This window comes from Aythya ferina (genome assembly GCF_964211825.1).
Source record: "Aythya ferina genome assembly, chromosome: 9".
In the NCBI taxonomy this organism is placed as follows: Eukaryota; Metazoa; Chordata; class Aves; order Anseriformes; family Anatidae; genus Aythya; species Aythya ferina.
In genome coordinates, this window is record NC_140305.1 from 4674634 (window position 1) to 4698764 (window position 24131).

The 24131-nt window shown below is 35.2% G+C and overlaps 1 protein-coding gene across 1 annotated transcript in view; it reads left to right on the forward strand.

Annotated features, from left to right (window-relative positions):
• The window catches only part of DNER (delta/notch like EGF repeat containing), a 120287-nt gene that overhangs the window by 1132 nt on the left and 95024 nt on the right, over nt 1-24131 (forward strand). The gene's annotated exons all lie outside the window — the stretch shown is intronic.

The window sequence follows — 24131 nt, forward strand, 5'->3', positions numbered from 1 at the left end:
CGGATGAGTCAGTGTAACAGGGAAAGTGAAAATATTAACGCTAATGAGATTCTGCAAAATCAGAGAGATTAAAGAGGATTAAATAGAATTCTCTCTGGCTAATTTTAGCTGTTGGTCTCTCAAGAGTTTACTACATTTCTATTGCTACAAAGAGAGGGAGAGAGTGCTGAATGTTTGCCTCTGCTTGCTGCTGTTAGACTTGGTGTCTGCGAGCCAGGACTGAAGGATTAATGACCCTTCTAAAGACTTAGTAAAATGTAACGCTTGCTGGCATCGTACCTCCTGTGAAGTGTTGTGTCTGGGGAATGGGGTTTAATTGTTTCTCTAATACAAGAGAGGCAATATTCTCACAGCAGTTACGCTTTTTATTAAGTAATAAGAGGAGGCTTTGAGTGTCATGCATTTTGTTTCTTTTTATGAAATACCGAGTAATGACCCTTGAAACAGAATCTGATAAACAAGTGAATGCCGCTTCTGGCTGTTATGTCAGCAGCTGAAGTATGGATATTAGTTAGCTGTGGAAAGTTAATATGGTTTTGAAATGCAACTTTAACTGTAGAGCAGGTGGGTGGTTTAGAATTTAAAGGGATAAAGACATTGCTTTTATCCACAGCTGAGGTTTTGCTCTTTCTATCAAAATAGGAATTAAATAAACATTGTACAAATGCGTTAATTCTTGTGTTTTGCTATTGTATTATTCAGTGAAAATAAATAAGTAAAAGGATTGTAACCCTTAGAGGATAGGAGGAAAACTATAGGCTAAATCAGGGGGACCATGGGGATATATTTAGCCAGGTGGTTTCCAACTTACTGCTGAGGTTGTTATGGAGGTTGGGCTTGGAGAAGTGACTACCAACAGGGAAATAAGAGCAGTAATTGTTTCGCTTAAACACCCAGATCATACATGTAGAAGGTAAGTCTGAGGTTATACAGGTTGTGATGAAACTGGAGTTCTCTGGAACTACACTTGCCTAAAGGTACAGAATCACTTTTGTGGTACTTTTTGTAGCAAAGGCAATATTTCTCTCCTTCTGCTCAGATGCGTTAAGGCATGGAATGAGGGAAAAATGTTCCAAATATACCTGCAAATCAACTGGGTGCAGTGAAGTTGATAATGTAGAGGGACTGATAACAAAGTTGGAGATTGCCACAGATTGTGTTGCTGAAGTTTTTACTGTACCTGGCTTTGATGCACTTGGTGGAGCTGGTGCTGGCACAGGCAAAGTGGCAAAGAATAAAACTGTCATCACATGCATGAGATGCTTTTAGAGGTCTAGAGCTTTCCTATCACCAAGTGAAGTATTTAACTTGGACTTAATCCAGTTCTATGATCTTATGTTATAGTTGTTTCAGGAACTCATTATTTATTCAACAAAAGCTATCTCAGTATATCCATTCCATGCATTATGCATGTCTATATGTATCACGTTACTTAGGGTTTGAGTGTACTTTGCTCTGCAGACTTCAAGATTGTGTTGTTATGGATTGTTTGGCTTCACACTGTGGGACGTTGCTGTACTTTAACTCCACTTCTTTTCATGGATATGAATTTTTCCCACTTCTCTGTGCCATGTTTCTAGCTTGTATAGGGAATAAATAGAATCACTGTATCTTAAACTTTAGTCTGAGCAGAGAAATCACACACATTCTTTGTGAAATTGTAGAAAAATCATAGTGAATTTGGGTGCCTTTCTGCAGGAATTTTAAGTTGTCCTATTCTCAGCTTTATTCTGAGAAAATTTGATGAAATAAATTGAAATAAACTGAGTGACAGATGTTAAAGTTATGCTGACACACACCTATTTTTTTTTAACCTATGTTTTACTTTGAAAAGCAATCTTTAACCTTTATTTCTAACCACTAGTCTAATGACTACTCTGTTATTTCCAATGACATGGTATAACCTAATAAAATTATTTTCTTGTTCAGGAAGGTTTTATGTAAAAATTGTATTATCTGTGCCTTTTGAAATAATTTTAGAGACCTAAGGTACAGAATAACTAAATAAAAATGAAAAAAAATCGTGACAGACTTGATTGTTTGCTTAAAAAATACCAAATCTGAACACAGTTAATTTCATTCAATCGTATTATGTTTATTTGCTTCAACACTAGTGCTAATTTCATTAAAAGACTATTGTGTGAAGAAACATTGATTTATTAATGATTTTTACCTACTATCATACATGCTTGGTTTGGTTTTGATTTTTGTTTCTTCCTTTTTTTCATTTTTCCTTTTTTTTTTTTTTTTCCCCCTTTTTCTCCTTTTGTTGACAGTTTTCCCCACTGTTTATTTCTTCAGTAATTTTAATGTACTTTTAGTTACTTTATAGTTTCTGTCAGCAATTAAAGCTAGGAATCAGATAGTGTCTCTGAGCTGGCACGCACAGCTTGGAACCAGCCTTCTCGCTTGGCTGCCATCTCCAGCTCCCTGCTGTATGGTCTGCAGTGGTGGCACGACCTCCGTGTACTTCTCAGGGTGATGTGGTGGCCCCTGATGTAGCTGGTTTTTGAGTTAGTATTGAAAGTAGTATTTTAGTAGCCAAAAAATCTCATTAGTCTTGAGGAGAATTTGTTGTGTTCATTCTTATAGTTATCTTCCTGCGACTACAGTGGAAAATATTATATATAATATTTTTAAATGTAATTGTGGACAGTTTAATTCAAATGGAATTTTAGAAAGGTGAAAGCTGAGTTTAAAACTGTCAGGGAAGGAACTCATAACAACTAATGCAGATGGACTGCAGGTTATTTTTAAATTTTCTTCCCAGAGTGACTTGTTGTTGGTCATTCAGCTACATTAAAGTGAACTGCCTTCATTTAAATATAGATTTTTTTTTTTTCAAAGCACCCTGGGAAAAATGTTTCTTTTCATATTTTAGTCATCTTCTAAGTTAGCAATAATGGCAGGTTGTGCTCTTTTCCCTAAATTTTACTAGAAATAAACTTCTTGCTGTTTTATTTGGATTCCAGGTACTGTGCATTTCCATTATTTCCTTGGGGAAGTTCTGTTGTGTGCTATTTTTCTTTTTCCTTGAATTTCAGCCTGATTATGTTTGCCTTCGTTCTCTCCCCCCCCCCCTTTTTTTTTTTTTTTTTGTGCTTTTGAATACAAGGTGAATTTATTCTTGTCTTTTGATCATAGTATTTGAATACTTGTAGACTATAATACAATAACTTCAGATTTTTACTCTGTGCCCCCTACTTCTATTTTTTAAATCTCCTGTTGGGTTTTTGTTACTTTTTCTTTGAATTCGTTCCTGTTCTCAGTATACTTCTGATAATGTGCTCTTTAATGCTGAATGTAGAAATCCAAGGCTAGCAAACTGAGAAGGATTATCATTTCTTGACTCAGTGGTCTACTTCTGAGCAAGCAGTAGGACTTTCATTGGCCAGGTTATTTCGGGTTGCAGTAGTAAAGGGACATCCTTTAATCTAACTGCTAATTCACCTTCATGTCACTATCCTGATTAATTCTTCACAAGTTCCTGTTTTCTATTAAGTGGTGACATCTGTACTGAAAGGTCTCTAAGTAATCCTTCACAATGAGTTCTCTAGCATATTAAAATGCTATTACTTTTTTGTTCTCTACTCATTATTCAAGGACATATTCTTAGATTATATGGCTACTGTGATGCAAGTATTTTGCTATGTGACCACTCTGTTCTCTCTTTTATGAAATTGCGTAGCTGTTAAGAGGAAATTGTATAGTTAGCAAGTGCCCTGGTGTTTTGTTGTTTTTTTTTGAATGTAGTTTAGCTGAGTTCTGAGGCACCATGTCATGTCCTGCTGACTAACTGTGCTAATGCTTGCAATGCTTTAAAGTTACCAACTTTAAATATTTGCATTGATGCATGAGAAGAGGCTCTGAGAGCTCAGTTTGCTCTTCTTGAAGAGGAAACTAAGTGACATCTCTCGCTACCTAATGGATGGTCATAGAGAAGATGGAACAAAACTTCTCTGACATGCAGCCAGTGAAAGGATGAGAGGTGGCAGACACACGTTACAGTAGGGGAAGTTTCCGTGAAATTTAAGAAAAACGTCGCAATGATGGTGATCAAACACTGGAACAGGTACTCAGAATGGTTGTGGGATCTTCATCCTTAGAGATGTGAAGGCCCTGAGTACCATGGCCTAGTGTCAGACTTGGCCTAAGCAGGGGTTGGACCCTACCGACCTAAATCCTTCCGTCATTCTGTTCTGTGATCCCATATAAACATGTGTGTATGTTTTTTTGTTACTCTTGTCCTGTTCCTGTCTCCCCCTTTCCTGGATATTCTACTAAATGATTTCTATATTATTATACGAATGCGTATTACTTACATCAAGTCTAGACTATACCTTGATGGACTTGTGTGCAGTGCAGACAGGAGTTTTAACACTGCAATATTAATATTAGATAAGACATCTGAAAAATCTTTAATATTAATTTCAAATCACTGTGTCTACAGCCACTTTAGTCACAAATTAGTATACTCATGTTTCTACCCACTTCATTTTAGCTATTTTAAAGTGTTTTCTGTAACTGTAGTAAAAATATATTTCCATTCAGAACCTTAAGCTTTTCAAATTAGCATTTTGCCTTGAAGCATATCATGTGAAAATTTGTAAGAGAACTGTAATTCAACAGTTCCTGAATCAGTTGATAAAGAATTGTGCTGTGATATTTTGCCATGGGATCTAAACAAATTATTCTAAATTTCTGTAGAATAGAACTGAAGTGATTTAATAATCCAAACTTTCTCAATTATATGTCGATTTCAATCTGTTGAAATAGTCACTTTAAATTGGTTCAAAATAGTTCCTTATAAATGCTAGTAAGGTCATTTAAGAACCAAGTAATATGTGCTTTGTAAAATTCCATCATATAAGTAAAGGTTTTAAGTGTTGGTTTTACTTATGTTTTTGTAAGTAAAGGTTGCAAAGAAACAGATCAGATATAGAGTAATTGAATAATAGTAGAAGATATGCCATACTAGGATGCTTCAGCTTTTTCATAGATCATATTTCATTGTATTTCAGTTTCATTTCATTGCATTTCTTATTTATTTATTTATTTATTTATTTTCCTGAGAGAACTGCTTTGCAATGCTATCTGGTTAAAAACTACAATTGCTTTACCTTCTTTTGAAATACTAAAATCGATGTTACTGTTTGTATATATGTAGCTCTGGAAATGCTCTTTAATGGAGTAGACTCACAATGTATTAGGAGAATAACAGGAGAATGCCTTATCTTGAATACAAGATAAGAATGCAAGAGAAGAAATTGGATATGGACGGTGAAACACGTAAACAAGAATATTGTTCAAAATAGTGGACCTGTCTGATGATTCACTATTGCAGGAGGCAGTTAGCCTCTCCTGAAGGGCTCTTGTAGAATCATCTGCATATTGCCTTCCTGAGAAGAAGTATGAGTTTGAGGTTATTAATTTCAGAGGTGACATTTAGCAGAATTTCAGCTTCATCATGTCATTGGGAGACCAGAAATCTTAGAAGATGATGCAAGAAATTCCATTTTAATAGGCAGGCATGAGTCTGTGGAAAACAGTGCCCGCTTAACCCTAATAAGAGTTAAATTAAAGTCTTAATTGGCATGGCACTTTCTCTCATAGCTCACTCTGTTCTTATTAAATATCAAGGCCCTCATTTATTCCTAGTAACTTTTATGGCTGTGGTACTTTTGTGTTCCTATGAATCCCACACATTAACTGCATGGAAAAATTATTTTATTAGGTTTTATTTTCTGTCTTTCAGTTTAATTGAATGTTATTGGTTTTTTTTTTTTTTCTGTTTTTTTTTTTTTTTTTTTTTTTTTCCCCTGTTAAAAGTGATTTATTCCATTCTTCTCTCCCTGTCCCAATAATGAATATTGGATACTGCAGTTTCCTTTCTGAGCTGAGTGAATTGAGTTAATAACAATACTCCTGTTGGTTACTGCTCGATCTTAATGTGATCTGCTTTGTATAATGCTGAATCTCATTCTTTATTTATGCTGAAAGATAACCTGTTCTTTTGACTACTGCATTTGAGAGTAGTCTTCAATGACCACACCCTTCACCTCCCTGCTTTTTTTCTTGTGTTATTATTTTTCATTGATATTGGTGAATAGAACTCAATAACCTAGAAGTGTCTGATTGTGGAGCAAAGATCCCAAAACAAAAGTATCTATATTTAAAGAACATCCATGTCGACTGAAAGCACTGCGTTTGGTGAGGGTAGAGTTAACTTCATCAAAAATAACTTATTGGCATGTAGGTCAAAATCTGAAGGGAAAAGCAGTCCAGTATGTGCATTTGACATTGTAGAGCAGCGTTTATTAAGTCTTAAATTAGCTCTCTACTTTTTAAGCAAAAAAATAATTTTGTTCAACTTCTCGTTTCAATATGTTTTTGTAAATTTATACACAAGTAGTGTGAATGCTGAAATATATACTGTCTGGTCAGAAACTTGTAACTCATCAATATGAGCTGTATAAAACATAATTTTGAATTGGATCATTAGGAAAACAAATCTTAAAGAACAATACAATTGTTGCAGTTTTCCAAGAGTTTTGAACAGCGGAAATGTACATAAAGATAAAAATTAAGAAAAGAAATGTTTGCTTGATAGGAAAATTAATGATTTTTTTTCTATTGGCAAGGTATAATCTCTCTTGCAGAAGTACTCTTGCACTCAAAAGCTGATTTGTAGGCTGCAGATAAGCTGTTAGAGTTCAGCAATACATATTACTGCCCTGTGTTGTTCTTCAGCTTTGCCTTGGCTTGGTTTACAGTTACACAGGTTGTATTAAGTGTTACAATTATACTGTATTATTTTTGCATTACATTCTGCTGTAAACCTGAAAAAAAAACAAAACAAAACAAAACAAAAAACAACAAAACACAAACATCTCTAAACCTCCTAGGGAAAGGTTTGAAGTGAAATATCATGGGTAGGAATTGGAGTATCAGGGCTTAGTGTTTGGACTTCTCACTGCCTGTCTAGGCCATACTGGGCAAAACTCTTACTTTTTTACTTAAATTTCTCCTCTATAAATTAAGATAATTTTGGATGTTCAAATGGTTCATTTGTGAATGTGTTCAAAAGCTTTAAGAAAGTACAGTGAAAAACACTTAATTTAGTGTTTTAATACACTTATTCTGAATTACATGTCGGGGCCTATCAGACTATATTCAAGTTGTAACGGGAAAAAAAAGCCTTATTTTAAAAAAAAATCAACCATTTATATTACTTTGTCTGGCAAAGTATTTAGGCTAGCAGTCTACTGATTAATTCAGTTCTGTAATTTTCTTTCCCTCTATCAGGGGCAATAGATCAGTGACCAGTATTTCAAAGACTTTTGTAGCAAAGGTGTCTATGAACAAGGTGTTCTTGAATAAGGTAAGAATAGGATTCAATTTGACTGTGAAAGTAGGATTGTTATACTGAGTTCAGGACACTGAATTTTAATGATTTTGGGAACTTCGTTGTACTTGATGTATTAGTTACAGCAGCAACCATGTTACCAATTTGAGAAGACGTTTTTTTGAGCATGTCAATGAATAGGAGCTGTAAAAAGGGTAACCAGATACAATTCCTTTTATTTACAACAAACTTCATTTTTCAGTCCAGGTTGCCTTTACGTGATCCTTTGTACTGTACGTAATAAAGTTGAAACTTGTCAAGAAATGCACAAGACAAGGAATCATTTCAGCTAACCACACATATTCTAAACAATGATTATCTGGGAGGAAGACCTATATGTTCTTGGTTGTATGTTAATAATAATCCTTAGTGAGCATTAGTGCTCAAAATGCAAATAATTTAAAGACGTGCAGATAATGCCAAGAGAAGAGAAGCAGTTTAAGAATGCTGTTCTCTTCTAAGCTGAGTAGTACTTAATCCCTTGAAATCAACTCCAGGTGACTTCACTTACAAGATAAAGAGGGCAGAAATAGATAGGACCCAGCCAGAAGGGCAGCAAAAGTGATTAGTAGATGTGGAAGGAGTTGAATAATCTGGGAGAAACAACTCATTCACTTTCATGTTGAGAAAATCAAGAAGATATGAATAAAAGGTATTTTTGGCCAATGCTTTAAAAAACAAACTATGGGAATTGGAAATTCTTCAGGGCATCAGCTAGTCACTGACTAACATGGCTAAAGGAAGAATATGGACAATTTTTGGTGATTTCCACACCTGGTATGTTACTCTGATCTCCCTTTCAAGTGTTTGCTAGTGGCTTTTATCATTAAGGGCAGTAGCTGTGACCTTGAATAACTATAGCAATTCCTGTATTTCTTGTTCAGCCCTGATGATTTGTGCTTAAAATTTATCGAATGTGTAAAACTTCATGCCAATTTGATTTTTATTTTTGTTACAAAGATTTTAATTTTTGTAATGGTTATGATGTATGGTTTCATCTGCCGAAGAAATAAGGTAAATTATTAAATACTATTAATCAAAAATAACTTTATAAATGAATCTCAGTAATGCCAAACCAAAATATATGGCTTAGGTTTCATATAGACTTAGCAGTCTGTTAACAACTCGTGAGAGTCTTACTTATACATGTACTTCTTTTGTAACCTATTTTTCGGGCAGGCTTAAATGAACATTAATAAATTAAAGGGGGTAAAGCTGGCCTTGTAGATATCTCAAAATTTGTGAAATAAGTACCTCCTGCGTTGAGAGACTTAATTCCATAGTTCTGTTATTATGGAGCATCAAAATACCTTTCATGTATCTGGGTCTGAGAAACTTTCTCATTTGAATATACCTTTGAATTTCAGTAAGTTGAGTTACAAGAAGATTGTTGATACAGGTAGGATCTGTAAGACCAAATACTCGATGGTCATTTTCAAGGCTACAGCATACTGCATAATGATGCCGTATGTGACAATGAAAGGAAACGGTGTTGAGTCCTCGGGGAAATTAACATGCTTAATTGAGGGAGGGACAAATTAAAACTTAATTTACGTAACTGTAATAGGACTCTAATGTTAAAGTTTGGCCAGTTATTACCTCTTAAAAGGAGTAGAAAGGTACTGGGTTAAAGTTGTAGAAATGTCTGAGGGTGCAGGCTGGTAGAGAATATAAGAATGTGGAGCATTTTCTTTAAAGGGCTGCTTGAGGATTCATTTTGACATCTCTAAAAGGTGAAGTAAACTCACAGTCATTACATTTATTCCTTCTAAAGACCAAGAAAATTTAGAACTAATTATTTCAGTAACCATTGGAGCTTTGTTTTCTCTGTGCGAAGTGTACCAAAGAAATTCTCCAAGGTGAATGAAAGCTGGAGCAAGGTCAGCTCTGCCACTTGCTTACAAGGTGCTTTCCTCCCCAGTTAAACATCACCCCTTGCAACACCAAATTTTCACTCTTTTTGTAGACAAATGTGATAGATTAATAATTATAGTGGGTCTGCCTTTTCATGATCCCCTGATCAAAAACTGGGTAAAGCCTGTGATTATTAAGTCCTGCTATTGGCAGCAAGGAGCAAACCCATGTATGGACCAAAGCTCACTATATTTAATTTAGGGATATAGAGGGTTTTCTGTTATGGTTAAATTACTCATTAATATGTTGCACCGTTGTACATTTATATGAGATAGTCCACTGAAGGACACTCTGAAATGACACCTGTGCTAGTAAATCCTATTGTGCAAATGACATACAGGAAACTTAAGAACAGTATCTCAGTTGCCTTCTGCATGATATAAATGCTTTTCACTTTGTGAAAACTACTGCAGCAGCTTCCAACTTGAGGTTTCTAGTTCTGAGGTTAGTTTTCTTTTTCAAATTGAGTTTCCAGTTCTATTTTGTATTTTCAGGTGTTCTAGGCTCCTTGCCTAGGACACGAAAGTAAACCCTGCTTGAAGGTGGGGCCTTTACTGCAAGCACCTGCTGGCTGATAGAAGTTCTTCTGCCCAGTGTCAGGAGGCTTAGGGCTCTGTGATGCTGGGAAGTCTTGAAAGCTTCAAGTTATCCTGGGAGTCTTTTGGCTTTTAAACTCTTTCTGGGACTTGGAGAGCAGAGCTTCAGGGTGTTGTTTCCAGGTCTTTGAGCAGAGCACAGGCAAGGTGTCACCAGAAAGCTTCCATCAGGTTCAGGTCTGTGGTTTGGCTTCCTGAAATGAGATGTGTTGGCACAGAACACTATTCAATGAAATGGTGTTTTCTGTTGAGCACAGTGTTCAGTCAGAACTTTCTACTGAATTTAAGAAGCATGGTGCGGTGCTGTCTAGTGGGAAAAATTCTCTAATATTTCCTTGTGTGCATTTAGAAGTTGATGCTGCCATTATCTAATCTAATTTTGGAGGTGATTAGAGCATCACTTGCAGATCTTCACATAGTATTTTTCTCTAATATTTTGAAGTAGTTGATGTTCTCTGTGTTTTTCAAGGGAATTACATCCACATGTGCAGCAGTGCTCCTGAACCACCAAGCTGCCCTTGTCTTTGACCTTCGCAGTGTTTGCAACAATATAAAAATAAAATAAAAAGTGTTTTCAATACTAGTTAGATGAGTAAACAGATAGAAGTGGCTATTAGAAGGCAATTTTATAAAAGGCAATTTTACTTTAAATAATTTCTATATACATTTTCCTGGTTTTATTCTATATACATTTTCCTAGTTTCATTCTACCTTGTTAAGAATGACTTCACTTCAATGCCTGGTTCTTACAAGGCCCCTAGGGCTGAAAAAGCCTGATGGCTTCTTTTCTTGCTTGAATGCATTGCAGTGGCATTGTGGGATTTTCATTTCAGTACCAACAATTCTTTAGGTATAAGTAGAAAGGATTGTTGGTTTGAATCTTCTGTGTATGTATAAGATGTGTATTCACATATCTTATTTCAGAGAATTTGACTGTTGGCCTTTTCTTCAGCACCTGCCTGTATTCCAGGTCTGAAAAAAAAAAAAAAAAAGTACTAATAATACTGTATAGTGTTCCAGGTTCCTTTATCTTACACTCATGGATATAAAAAGACCAAATTTCTGTATTCCTATTATATGTTATGTACCATTGTTCATGTGGATTCAGCAATCCAAATTATTTTTAATAGTTGTCTGTATGGCTTTCTAAATTTTACTGTCTCTTAAAACAGCCTGGGTTTATAATATAGGGTCAGACAGGTATTTAGACATCTGTCATAGGATACATGGACAAGAATAGAAATAAGAGGAATAAGGTAACAATAAGTATAAGAATTAATTTTGTCATTAGTGTATGAGTCTGAATATACAAGGAGTAGATTTGTGACTAAGATGATGCCATTTATTAACATACAGCATAAGGTATGAGGTAAGTGTTTATTCATTCAGTAGGCCATTTGGATATTCTCGTGTTACTTCCCTTTAGGATTAGGTACAGGTAGAATTAGTTGAGTCTACAGATTGTCAGTGTAAGCGTAAAGAAATGTTTTTCAAGACAAAGTTAAATGCAAAACATATAATCATTTAAATAGTTACTCTTAGCTTTTAGTTAAGAGAGGGGAAAAAAAGTCATTTTTCATTGCTGATGATTCTTCAACAGTAATAATAGTTAATTCTTGCTCTCTTTCTCCCCCCTCCCCCCCCAGCAAATATGATTTCCATTTTTATAGGGAATGCCAGAGAACTAACTAGAATGATCCAGTTAGTTTTCATTAACTCTTATTATATGCATCATGTACGTTTCATAGGTAAAATGATATTGTTCAGCAATAGTAATTACAACAATGGCTTAAAACAGTTAGAAGTATTTTACTGCATTGCAGATCTGAAGAATTAAGTAAAATTTGCTACACACTTGACAAATTTATGGAATTTCCATAAGTTTGCATAACTTAACCTTGCTCAATTTTAAGCAATGCAGTTATTTATTTTCACTTCAACAGACAGCATCAAGATCTTATTTCCACTTTGGCCAATAACCATGCAGAAGTTGCATACTAAGGGCACAGTGCACAGTCATCTACATCAATCTGGAAGTGGGAGTGCATTGCTTCTGCTCTTATTCCAGATGTAATGAGATGATTCTTCAGGAAAAGTTTCTCTGAAATACAGTTTTGTATTTTTATTCCAGGGTACATTCTGTACTATTCTTCTCTGCAAATCTCTTGAGGGGTTCAACAGCTCTTCCTAATTTATTTTCATCTACGTATTTACTTAGTATGCATTCAACTCCTGTGTCCAGTATTTTTAGAAAAACACTGAAGAGAACTGGCTCTAAAGTGGAGCCCTGGTGAACCTCACTAGTAGCTGGCTGCCAGCTTGATGTAACCCCACTTACTATCACCCTCTGAGTACGGTTTTTCAGCCAGTTGTTTGCCCATCATATTACGTACTTCCTGGACTCCTTCCTGATCTGTTAACGTTTGCTTTTAAAAGTTTGGAAACTTCATTTTGTAAAGCTTGACTTTTAGTCTGGCCTTAGGAAGTTTCTCAAAAGATTCTTCACCACCAGAAGTGTTTTTTTTTTTTTTTTTTTTTTTTTTTTTTATTATATCTATAGTGTTGAGAAAAAATGTATTCATGCTTCATTCTGCACACTTCCAAATATTATGAAGAAAAGGAGATCTTCAGACCACAAAGTGGTCTATGTAATTTTAATTTCAAAGAGTACAAACTTTCTGGTACAGTCTCACAATCTGGTGACCCTTCACAGGTAAGGAGGTGCACTGCAGATCTGGTAATTACTGTGGCTTCTTTCTTCAGTCTGACACTAATTTACTTTCATTATAGCCCATTTCACATTTTCCTATAAGTTTTTTAGTATGTGATCAAACAACCTACTGGATTTTGGTCCTGTATTTAGTTATGGCAAGGTCTTAATTTGATCCTTCTTTTATTTTTACTTTTCCTACTTTGCCTTGTCACAGGATGCTATTCTAGTAAATTGTTCATCTAATTTATTTTAATTTCTGGGGATTTGTTCTGTGTCACTGGAAGTGTTCCCCCGTGTAGACTAAACTTCTGAAATGCTCAGTAAACTCTTCCCATTATAATGAAACATTTCCCCTCTATAGTAAGTAGCAAGTGCACTAAATGCACGTTTCATTTTTAATGATATTGCAGGTTTTATTTGTGCACCTGTAACAATGCTAAGGGCCTGCCTTCTTCTACAGGTTAATTTGGTTGACCTTCTCACTTGTATGTGTTTTTGGGGAAAGGAAGTGTATATAAGCGCACGGCTGAAACAAGTGGAACAGCTACAGCAAAAATCTTTCTTCTGCTCATAGACTACTTTCCATTGCCTTTGTTATTGGGGAAATAGAATACTCCACATGGAAGAAAGTCCCACGGTACTGATGAGGGTCATGTGGAGTCACCTACATTTGTCTATGTAGAGCTGAGCTTTATTTAGAAGGGCTAATGCTGATCAGGAGCTAACAAAGCTCCTGACTCCCTGCCAACTCTATGCACAATTACTCTGGTCCCTGGAGTGTGGTGCTGAGGCACTGCAGCTGACTGGTAATGCAGCATCCTGCCAGAATTAACCCTGCTGAGCCAGCTCCAGTGTTTTCCCCTTCCATGGTCTGGTTCATTTCCACACTGAAAAATCTGCTAGCAAGCAAAAATTGAATGGAGCCATAAAATTGTCCACACGAAATTCCTCCTGTAATGTACGAATATGGTCTAGTTCTAATGCTATGTCCTAGGAGATTTCATAGTGTGCTCCTTACTAATTACGGTAACCTACAGATGCAGAAATATTTTTCTGTTCATTGCTCCTTGGCTGCCAGGTCGACTCATGATAGAGTTTGATTCACCTCCAGCTTTCTCCCAGCTGATTGCCTACTAATTGCAAAAGTCAATATTTTAATGTCAGCAAATCACTTTTTTTTTTTTTTTTTTTTGGACTTGGTTAAAGTCAAGAAGTCTTCCTTGTGAGTTGGCTTTTGCAAATAAGTTTTGGAAGTAAACTCATCGTTTCTGAGGAATCCATATTTGTCTGTTTCTTCTCCCCTCCCTGGATATTATACCACCAATGACTTCTGTAAGTGCCGCACAGAACGAGCCTTCTCTGGGAGAACCACCTTACAGTTCACGTGCTTATCACCTGGAAAGAAGCCAGTCTTGGAGTGCAACTGCTTGAACAGGTTTTCTGTTTGTAGATTAGAGGCAGAGTGTTCATGGAAAAGGTAGATTTTGCTCAATTCATTGTTCAGTTTATCTTGACCCATAATTAAACTCTGTTTCTTAGGAATTCAAAATCTTATTCCTATAAGATATATATTCCTATATATAAGATCTTATATACCTTATAGGAATATAAGATATATATAAACGTCCTATTTTGTTCATCAACTTTTCCTTTTGTCTGTATATGTAATTCTGAAAAACAATTTTTTCTTTTGCTGTTAGGAATAGATGCACATGGTAATAGAAAGTGTCAAAAACAATTGGATTCCTCTAAAGAAAGATTAAAACATTAAAAAAATGGACATTGTGTATTCTTGTTATACACCAATGGTCTTTGGACAAATTGTTGGTACTGGCTTAACTGAATAAAAAAGTCAGCTAAGAATTCAGCCATTATTATTATTTTTATTTTTAGGAATGAAATAAACTTCTCCCACAGAATAAATTACATCTGAGAAAGTTATTTTAAAAGTTCTGATTATATTGCCATCTGTATGCTAACTGTCCTTGTAGTCTTAAAATATAATTGAAAATATTAATTTCATTTTGGTAGTCTTCAAGTATAAATGTGTTGCCTTTCAATAGGTGAATGTTAAACCCTTTGAGCAAATGAATGTTGAAAAATAAGTTTTACGTGCCTTCTTTATTTCAGAAGACAGACTGCATGATTTTATATTGCATGAGCTTAGTTGAGAATCATTGTTTTATATCACTAGATTTCCTTGGCTTCTTAATGAATGGAAAGTAATCAGCATCTCTGGGTCTTAATTGTTGAAATTGTCCGAGTATTACCCAAAGCACATGCAAAGCATTTAAACGATAGTGTAAAGTTGGTACAGCTGCGTTGCAAGTTCCTGGGGAGAAACTAAAATTGTAAAATCGAATAATAGGGAACCTGTAATAGAAAGACCTAATAATGTGGAACAATTCTTTACAAGGAGGGATTTCCACACCGTGCAAGGATTTTTGGATGTTGCATAAGATGGCTGCTAAAAACTAATTATGTACTGTGAGTCTTTTTGTAGAGTCCCCTTTATTACAAAATTTACTTAGGCTGTGGTCCTTGATGAGGAGGATATGGCAGGAGGACCAATCCTACCTGAGCTCTCTGAAATAAAGCTGTTAGCAGCTTGCTTAGCAGCAGACCCTTCATTGATTCAACAGCACATTAATTTCCATGCTTGAATCTGTCACCTATCAGCAAAGATGATCCGTGACAAAAATGCCACTGATAATGGTTGGAAAATGAATGCTTCCCATGAGAGATTTCTGGCAGGGGAAGTGCTCATGATACCGCAGCTTTGAGCGTGCTGGTGTCTGTCAGGCTGCCCCATCCTGCTCTCCTTGTCCTTCAGCCTGGCCAAGGCTGCTTATTGCCACGGGATGAAGTTCTCCATCCTCTACAGGGGACAGGAGGTCAGCAGGGGTGAGGGTACCTTGTTGGTCATGACAAAGCAGCGAGCATCAAAACATTTCAGCCCAGGGCGCTCCGTCATCACTAGATGCTTTCTTGTCATATTGCAATGCTGTCTGCACCCTGTTTTTCCAGTCTCCTGAAATATCCTTACCACATTATTTGCACTTATTGTGGGGATGGGCTCAATTAGTAAAGGAAATATCATGTGACCTTTTATGTTAAAATAAAATGGAAAAAGTCTATGAAACAAAGAAATTTGGAGCCAGAAGTTTTCTAACTTGTCTATAAGTAAGAGGAAACATTTTTATTATTATTATTATTTTTTTGCCAAATTTCTTTAATCTGGGATTGTAAAAACAGTAACAATAGGGCATTCTGTTATTGCTGCGTGCAAGGGGAGAAATGATTTTTATTCAGCTTACTTTTATGAAATGAAACAAATAGTTCTGGCAAATGGACGCTAGAGTCTGCTTTGGGCTAGAATGCTACTTCAGCTGTCCAGCTTCATTGTTATATTGTCTGACTTCTGTGGTCCCACTAAGAGTACGAGATATTTTACTGGGTTGCACAATTTCAGATAATAGTATTAGTCTGAGAATACCATCAACCATGCCAGACTATAGTGTGCTTTACCAATAAAATGACTTTCCAAGTTTGCACATTCCTTGTGTGTGCCTAGGATTGTCCAGATGCAGCTATGTCAGTGAATTGGTTCATTAATGTTGTAAAAAAAAAACCAGCTTATTTCTTAGACGCTTTTAAAAATATGAAATCTTTGGAGTTCTATCCTAGCCAAAAGTACAAATTTAGGATTGCTTTTGTCATGAAACATGCAGTTCTTGAAATTGTGTGATTTTTTTTCCTTTTTTTTTTTTTTCTTTTCTTTTTGGAACTGCAGAAAACCCGGTCTTTTTGATTCAAAACATACTGTTAATATTTTTTGAGTTCTAAAATGTGCTTTTCTATCTTGATGTCTAATAAGGATTTCAACATTTGCCTCATTGGCAAATTATTATTTACTTTTTGCCTCCACTAAGAGCATATATGTAACTGTGCTCTACACTATCTTAAAAAAAAATAATAATAATAATAAAAAAAAATCATTTGTATCTTGCCTATCTTCTGACACTTATTCTGTGGCCCATTGTTTTTTGTTCATCTGACAGATACGTACTTCTTAGTCTTTTGTCTGGAGTGCTGGGCTTGTTACTTTTTTGAACTCTACTCCTTGATTACGTATAAGGCATGCTGAAGGGATAGGATAGACAGTTTGAGCAAAGAAGTTAGTCTTAATGATAATAATAATAATAGTAATATTAACAACTAATAAGTAATGTACAAAATGAGAAATGAAGGGTGAGGGTGGGAAGAAACTGTTACTTCTGCTTATAGTTTCCAGATATTATAAATAACGTGAATTATAGCTGTCTACTCTTTTGAGCCAGAGTGGTGTCATGGAATAATGTCACTTTTAGCATCTTCTACATTACGTGTTTTTTAAGATTCCACTTGTTCCATAACAGTGGTGGCATTTGGTGGTATCTCCTAATAAGTCTCAATTTATTTCTGGATTTGCTTATTGTCATTAATAATACTTAAACTCACTCCATGATAAGTAGAAAAAAATGCTAAGAAACATTCCTTGGTTAGTATTAATGACGGAATTTCTGTTGATTGTAAAAATAAATGTTAGTGCTCTTCCTGTCCCAGAATTATTTAACTCTATGGTTTTTTATGTTTGTTTGATTTTTAACTGCATACTTCCTCAGTATTTGAGGTAGTAAGCCTCCTAGTTTTATTGCAGTTCTGGCTGACTATCGCTGTTATCGATTGCTTCAGGCTTCTAGTAACAATGTGCTATTTTTCCATTTATCTCTTTGCTTTCTGCTTTTGAATAGTTAGGCACAGCATTAAATTTTAATGTTCCGTAATAGCATGACAAGTTTGACAAGCACAGTGGTTAATGAAATCACAACAAATATTTTCAATAACTTTTCAAGAAGGTATTTATTTACATATGATTTGAGATCTTGCCAGTTCACATTAGGTCTGATTTTGGCATCATATTTCTAAATAAAAATGGAAAAATTGAAAGTTTATGAAGGTGCCTGTATAAACTATATAATAATTTCTGGAACAATTTCAACGCTTTTTGGTTTAACTAAAAAAGTAAATCGCCCTACACAGAACATTCAATAGATAATGAATTCACAATTATACATAGTAACATGAATAGACATGGAGAGGTCTGGCATTATGCAGAAATTGAATCCAAATGTATCAGTGACCACTAGCACATACTCTGTTTAGTAAAATGTAAATAGTTACCCTTAATTATTTGTAGCTAAAGAAACGAAAAAGAATTTGTCTAGTTTTTATCAATGTGCTTGAGAGCTCATTATTGAAAAGAAACTTTGTCTGACTAAAATACTGCCTGTTAGATGATTTTTTTTTCTTCTTACATAATACTTTAGTACCAGGGAGTATTGTTTCACATTGAAATCTGGATAATTTCAATGGCATGCATTTTTTTCATACTTGTGAAAAAGAATGTACGTGTATTTTTCTTGTTTTAAGAGCTGTTGAACAGAAAAAAGTTGTGCTGTAGTGAAAACAGAAATAATTTTATTGACATAATGCAAATGGGAAAATTCATACTCACTTCTTATTCCTTTTATTCCTTTATTTGACCATCATATAGGTTTATATTTTGGGAGAATTCATAATAAATTACATAAAACATTTGAATCATTTTTTTTCAGTCTTTTTTGGGTCTTTTTATAGGAGAAACTGATGGGATGCTAATTTAAATAAAGGATTTAAAAAGACAGCCTTCTATGTTGCTTTGTGTGCTAGAAGGGGTAAAAGCGAGTGTATGAAGATATTTCTCACACGTTTTTCTTCTGTAAGTCATACTATTCCAATAAGAAACTAAAAACACTTTCAGCCAGTGAATTGATATTGTGGAGGGGACCAGGAACATGAAGTAGTATCCTGATTTCAACTCAGACATGTGACGCTGAAAAGACATCTCATGTTTAATGGGTAAACCTTGTACAACAAGCCTCCAAATAATGTACTATTATTGGGTTGGTGAAAACTTAATTTAGAATATTAATCTAATAAACACTGTGAAGACTAATAATATTAAACGTTTGGATAAGAGTACATAATCTTGTTTTATGTTATCATAATAAATCTATTTTCATTTCTGTTTCAGAAAGTGTATGCGTATTTTAATATATTTTAAAAATAATGTAGTAGTGTCTTTTAACATAGCGTGTTTTCTGAAAAACCAAGTTCCTCCCGTGGGGGAAAAGTTAAAGAGAAATTTCTGAAGCTGGTAAGTGCACAACCAAAGGCTGTTAAATACAATGTAGTCTTGCTCATGCTCACAGAGCATGCAGAGTCTATTAGGAAAAGTGTGTCTTCAGTTACCTCTTCTATCAGACTATCAGGATTTGATTTCTCCCAGACATATTGGTTCATATATCAGGATCTAACTAATTAACAGAATGGTCTAAAACTGGAAAAGCAAACTCTCAGAGTAATATTAATCAACCTTGGGTAACGTTGGCTGGAGCTGTGGTTGTTATCATGTATAGCTGGAGAGCAGCAAACACTGAAATATAGGTCTCTCTATAGAAACAACTAAATGTGACAGCAAAACTTCTGGACTTTTTTTCTTTTCCCCCCCCCTCCGCAGCATGCATTAGTATTCATCTCTATCTCTTTCACTTTCCATCAGCTAGCTGTTCATTCTGGACAACAATTTAAGGGTTGAACACTATTTAATATAAACAGAGAAATAATTTTAGTCAGGTAAACTATTAGCTGTAAAAAGTATGCTTTAACTGCTTTGTTACTTTTCCACTTCATGTAGGCTGTGTGATTCTGGTTTCAAAATATGATGTTTTCCTCTGCAGGTTTTTCATAGGCTATCTGAGGTAATTCTTGAGGCAGTTGAGCTCCAAATATAGCATGGCCACAATAGAATTCCAAATGAAAGCTTCAAGTCTGTTCCTGCATGTTTTATTTAACAGCTTTTCAATTTAGGGTCACATGTTTTGGATTCCAGCTAGTTAAATTTTTAGCAGACTTTAAGGACAACATGAGTTACTACGCTCTTGCATCTAGGCTCTATGTAGATAGTCTCATGTGCAGTAGCTGAAAAGTGAAGTGTAACTTTTCCGAAGCCACCTCAGATAAAACTTTTGAGTTATTTAACTGCTTCTCCTGGATGTAGACTCCTTGCTAGATAACAGCAATCAGCAAAGGAAAGTATATCCTTCTTGGGCACATAATTTTAAGCAGAGTGTATAAAATATTCTCTAAAATGCTTATGCTTATGTTGAGAGGTGTTCAAGCTGATTATCTTCTGGAGAGACGGAGTTTGCAGAGCCGTCAAATTTGGGTCACTTTAAGCCTGCTGCAAAAACCTCCCAAAATAAGAACATGAATTTGCAGCACTGATATCAACCAAGACCACCACCTGGTACTCTCCTGCTGTAGTAATTTGTGTGTGTCATTATAGCATCTAGAAAATAAGCCATGAATGAGGAACCTGCAGTACTTGTACAAACAAAGATGGAACGAATGACTCCTGTGTGAGAAATATTCCAGTTTGTCACAAATGAAAATGGATGGCTTGACATGGAGACGGATTAGTGTTTGCTCCATGACTGGTTTATCATCACAGTGTTGAAAAACATACAACATAGAGTTGAAGCATACAGCTTTCAACATACACTTGAAAGCTTAGTTAATAGGACACAAAACCAAAATATTTTGCTTTCTACTATCTACTGAAGGTACTAGGAAAGCTGCCTGACTCCAGTCTAATAACCTCCTTGATCTGTGTGCCTACTGCCTTGAATCTGCCCAATAATAAAAGCAGAGGACTTTGAAGGTGAAAGTTTTCTTTACTAGGATTATGTACAATTCTCATGTGATGACAATAGCACAGCCTTACAGACGCAGTTTACGTTGTGTCCTATCATACTTCTATGTCCTTACACAAAGAGTATCAGTTCAACCAAAGCAATTTCAGTTAACATGATGTGATTTCTGTGTGTGGCCATCAACCAGATTCTGTGGTGAGTGCATGCATTCTGCAAGGCTGTGCCTGCCAGTGACTCATGTTTTCTGTTTAAATGCTGTTTTCTGGTTCATGTATTCTTCTTGAGTTCTCAGAGTTGAAGTTGCTATTTCTGGTGTTGCTAAAATACTAATAGAAGCTTACCTTTATTCCTTTCTGTCTGACATGTGCTAACCCAGCCGGATGCAGTAGCACTTTGCATGTGCTTTATCTGCATTTTTACCACTTTACTGAAGTAAAACAAGACCTGGTTGCCAGATTTATCACACATCTTAATTCAGACAATAAATTTTTACAGACTCTAGAATTTTTCCTAAGAAAAGTACCAAAGGTTACAGGGTCCCAAACTACTTGCTTGCTTTGCACTCTTCCAAAGGCTAACAGTCTGACTTGCAGTTTATCACTAAAATGCAGGGCTAAACGTGGGAGTGTGTGTTAAGAAAACATGGGGTGAAGGAGGCTTTCCACTGTCAGTCAGCACTATTTTCTACTTGTTTTCTGTGTTGGTGAGGTTTCAGGTCCATGCTTACACACACAGAGCAGTATGTTAGATTAGTTGCATTAATGAGTTAGTTATTAAAACTATAGGGTTAGGGTTAGTTATTAAAAAATTCAATTTCTTCCCAGATGTTCTGCATGTTTATCTACAGTATATTTGTTTAATTACATGGAATACTACCTTAGCATCTCACTTTGTACTTTGAGTTTATGTTGTGAAGATCTATTTCAGATTGGGAAGGGAAAAGACTGTTGATACCCAGTGAAGAAAGCATTTTGTAGGTTACTGTGTGTCCCCAGAGCATCCTGGGCTTCAGTTAGAGTCCAGTTTCTTATTCAGAATACTTACCCAACTCAGCTTGTAACATGTGAACTGACATTATAGTGACAGAGCCCTGAACTGGTTGCCAAAATATGACCTTTATAAGTCTTTACTGTAGACTTTTTATTTTTATTTAAAGATTTTTATTGTTGCTGTCCATGTTTATCCTTCCAAGTACCTGTCCCACTGTGAATGGATAACCTCTCTCATTTCATTATTCACGCCATTGCTTCTTTCAGTACTTATCCTCAAAAGACTCTTTTTGGAAGCATCTTAAAATCTTGCTTCAGTTAAAATATCTAACATATTTAAAAACATCAACAGTCTTTTTCTTCCCTACATTTACAAAGTGTAGGGACATGACTGCTTTGGTTAGTTATGGCAATTCATAGCTATGTAAAGTCTATGGGGACACAAAAGTACAAAAACAAATTACACAGCCTTGGAATATGACAAGACAGACATTTCTATTGTAGCAAGGTAAGCTTTTAAAAACAAACAAACAAACAACAGCAAAATAATCAGGACCCCTTTAATTGTTTCAGAGGTAAAATAAAATAAAATAAAAATACTATTAGTTTGGTAAATGCTTAAACTTTTCAACTATTTTAGGGAAATTCTTTAAACACCTTAAGCTTTTATAAATTACAGAAAATAATCTGTTTTTAATGGGTACAGCTGTGGCTTGTGAGATTCTTTTCTTATTGCTTTTATCTCATGTTTTTTACTCTCATAAACCTTTGGTGAAAATATTTCATGGTTTTGGATCATGACATCATCTTTGTTTTAGCCACTGCTCTTGAGCAAATGTATGTCCTTTCTGGAAAGTACAACACTCCTAGCACACTACTGTAATGTGAAACATAGTTTTTCTGCTTTGGAAGAAAGAAATAGTTCAATAAAAATTACTTATGATTTTTGTTCCATTACTGAAAAAGAGATGAGATCTTCAAAAATGTGCTATTAACACAAGAAAATGGGAGAGAAAATTATTAAAATTACTGAAATATGGTAGAAAAAATAAAATTATTTTTCAAATACAAATACAACTACAGGAATATGACTTGTACAGTAGGAATCTATCTACATGCTGTCAGTAAGGGAGCTCTTCTGGAAAACAATGCATAGTTAGGAGCAGTGGTCTGAACTTACAGCATCTGCCCCTTCTGTTGTCTTATATTCACTTCCCACTTTCAGTTAAAAGACGAGGAACCCCAAAAGAATCACTTGCAGTCACTATTGTTAACCTTGAGCTGTTGCATCTTCAGGTTTCTGCATGGGAACCTAATGAACTGCATGCAAACTGCAGTATTGTTCACTAAATTTTAGGAGTGTTCATTTCTTATGATAAACATGCATATTTATGATAAATAGTTCCTGTTTATAATACCTAAGTGTCATCCTCAATGTGATGATATGAAGAAACATAGAAATCAGCAGTTCATATTCTGAAAACACAAAAATACACTTGAGAAGTCTTCTGCTGAATATGATTTAGGAAGAGTAGTCTGGAATAAAATTGCTGCTGAACTCAGTGGAATTGGATCACATACCCAGGAAGGCATGTGTATATTTTCCTGAACTAAGGCTCTGACATTTTTTGCTAAACAGGTCATTGTAGTCCAAATTTTTTGAAGGGCTTTACACTTTCAGGAGTCTTGTTAGGGAAGAATCACTTCTTGTTTGCAGAGAATAAAGATTATATCGTTTTATTAAAATATAATTTCTGAAAGGTTATTTTCTGGACCTCTCAGTTAGAAGCAGTAACTGTATCTAGAACAATTCTAGGATTTTATTTTCTAAAAAAAAAAAAACAACCCATAAAACTATAGTGTTATGAATCCTTTGCTTCAGTACAATGTGCAATTCAAACTGAAAAATTTTTGTGGGCCAGCTCACTAATATTTTACATGTAAAAAAGTATTTAAGTGGGAAAATATAGATAAAATTAATCTAATTTGATATATATATTGTGAGGCACAAAAGCTTTGTTTTAAATGATCTGTGACAGTGCATAGGTAGATGACATTTGTCTTATGATCTAAGGCTATGAATCAAAATACGTCATGTGCCTGTTCTGACTGAAGTTTGATATTTTTATGTTGTTACTGTCACTACTGTTTTGTTTCAAAACAGTGAACATGTCAACATATCCTTTATTTTTCTTTTAACTCCAGTTATTGTACTAGTTACATGATTTAAAAACAAAAAAAACCAAAGATATGAAATGAGTACATTTAAACCAGTGATGTAATCCTTTAGTACAGATTAAAGAAAATTTGAACGGTTCTACCTAAGTCAGTGTCTGCTAACAAAACCCCTGCTGTTTCACTTTTTTACTTACTGATAACCCCAACAGTTTTGACATGAATGAGTTTGTGATGGCTCCTGGATGGAAGTGCTTGCACAGCTGGAGGTTTTGGTGTCAGGTGTAGTCAGTTCGTATTGATGCCCGAGTAAGACAGCTCGTGTGTATAGCTGCCTGAAGTACCACTGGGAACACTGAGAAATTCTCACAAGCTGGTCACAACAACAGCTCTTCAAAGACCTGGAGGCCCGTTTGACTTGCCAGTACTGGTAGTACATGGACTTTGAAACTATAAAAGTTAATTCTAAAAGATAACAAACAAACCTCTTAAAACTGTAATATCAGCTTCTGTGGTAAAGTTGTGTTACTGCACCCATCTTAG